The 2,386-nt window shown below is 35.1% G+C and overlaps 1 protein-coding gene across 1 annotated transcript in view; it reads left to right on the top strand.

The window, feature by feature from the left end:
• LOC107654282 (myotubularin-related protein 4) overlaps window positions 1-2,386 on the top strand; it is a 75,957-nt gene that overhangs the window by 36,130 nt on the left and 37,441 nt on the right. The window lies entirely within an intron of this gene.

Raw genomic sequence — 2,386 nt, 5'->3', positions numbered from 1 at the left:
AGAGCGTAATGCCCTCCGTACTCTCAAATTCAGCTGCTCCACGGGCAAAATGGTCAATTCCACTGAGGCTGATCTTTGGCTCCTCTGGCTGGAGAACCATGACGTAGCCTTCAGTGTCAGGCACGGAGATGCACGTCTCCTCATTGAAGCATCTGAAGAATTACAAAGGAGGTAAATTATAATATATTCATCATTATGAGTGCGCTAAAAGTATGAAAAAAATCATTCCGTTTCATTATTAGCTTTTCCATATACTGTGTTATTCTGGAGCAATAATGTTTCAAAGTGGGCGGGGCTAGCTAATGTGAAGCAGCTGAACTGAAATGATGGAAACTAACTTGACAGTGGTGGAGACGCGCAGATGGCGGATTCCTGGGGTGGGGAACTGCCGGGAGTTCAGGTAGGAGATGTGCTGCATGACTTTCTCAAAGCTCTCAATGTCATCTCCCTCCAGGCTCAGAGAAGACTGGTTGGGGTTGAACTCCACCTAGAGAGAGACAGAGAAACATACATCCATTTGGTTAACCTTGGAAACACAAATTAAGATATGTTTAATGAAATCTGCTCTATGTATGTGTATCTATCATTGTTTAGATGTTAAATTGATTCCGTTTAGAACATAAAGCGATCACATCTCTTCAAAAGACTTGTGTTAAACCGCACAATTCATATTGATTCATTTTACTATGCCTTTATGAACTTTCTGGAGCTTCTAAATTTTGGTTACCTGGATTTTCAATGGAGGGGCAAAAACCTTTATTGTTTGTTTAAAAAATACTTTAATTTGTGTTTTAAATAGTAACCAAAGTCTTATGGGTTTAGAACGACACGAGGGTGAGAAAAATGACAAAAGTTTCATTTTTGGGTGAACTATCCTTCTGACAAAAATTGTGAATATTAAAAATAATTTTTGGGAATTAAAATGAGGCTGAAATAAATAAAATAAAATAAATATTAGATGAAAACCTTTAAAAAAAATGTTCAAGTACTTAAACTATTAAAATTGCTAAAAGTATAACTGAAATAAAAATAAATTAAAGCTACATGGCAATATTAATAATAAAAACAAAAGCACATATCAAAATTACTACATTTAAAAGAAAACTGAAAATATTAAAATAAAAGCTAATTCTAAATATTTATAAATACTATAATAGTGTATAAATAATAATAAAATAACACTGATGTTCAATGCCTGTCGCTTTGACAAAATAAAAATTGAAATTGAAAATATAAAATAAACCCTCATTTAAAATACTAATAAATACTATAATAGTGTAGAAATAATAAAATAGTAACATTACTGTTCAGTGCTTGTCGCTTTGACAAAAATTAAGACTGAAAATATAAAAATAAATCTTAATTTAAAATAATAAATACTGTAATAATTTATAAATAATAATAAAATAACACTGATGTTCAATGTTTGTCTCTTTGACAAAATAAAATGAAAAGAGAAAATATAAAAATAAAAGCAAATTTAAAATATTCATAAATACTATAATAGTTTATAAATAACAAAATAACATTGATGTTCAGTGCATGTCGCTGTTTGACAAAATAAAATTAAAACAGAAAATCTTAAAAGCTAATTTAAATATTCATAAATACTACACTAGTGTATAAATGATACTAAAATAACACTAGTTTTAACGCATGCCACTCTATGACAGTATTTGTTATTTTGAAGTAAATGAGCTTTATTCTCAGACCTCAGACCTCCGTTTTTTTATTGTTTTACAAACTGAAATGATTTTCTCTCATAATCTGCATTAATAACGTTCCACGTTCCTTCAGGCATGAGACTGGAATCTAAAAGGGGTGGTTGACTGGCATTTTTCTAGGCTTGATTGTGTTTATGGGGTGCAGTCTAACATGTGTTAATGCTTAGTTTGTTAAAAAACGCATTATTTTTCACATTATTTACCTTTATTCCACACCGCTCTGTCCCTTCTCCTCTGAACGCGCTGATCATTTCCTGCTTTTATGAAACCCCTCCCTCAGAAATACACGATGGGCTCTGATTGGTTAGCTGGCCCAGTGTGTTGTGATTGGCTAAACCGCCTAGTGTGAGTCTAAACGTCCTGCCCCTCACCTCAGCGGCATGTGCTCCGGTTATATTGTAAACAACGGCGTCGTTAATATGGCTTATCAGTTTGAGCCCGATTGAGACGCAGAGGATATTAGTGAAGAGCTGAGGCTGAGGCGGTCTTGAGAACGGCGCGGCCGGCGATTTCAACGAAGGAGCGTACGGAAGGACATGTGACGACCCCGGGCTGGACTCCGCTTCCTCCACGGTGAAAGCCGATCCGGCGATCGACAGCGCAAAGTTGTAGTATTTCTTCAGCGACCAGCACGGATCAGCTCCAGGCATGACGAAGCATAT

The sequence above is a fragment of the Sinocyclocheilus anshuiensis genome, unplaced genomic scaffold, assembly GCF_001515605.1.
Source record: "Sinocyclocheilus anshuiensis isolate Anshui unplaced genomic scaffold, SAMN03320099.WGS_v1.1 scaffold163, whole genome shotgun sequence".
NCBI lineage: Eukaryota > Metazoa > Chordata > Actinopteri > Cypriniformes > Cyprinidae > Sinocyclocheilus > Sinocyclocheilus anshuiensis.
This window is presented reverse-complemented; position numbering and strand designations above follow the sequence as displayed.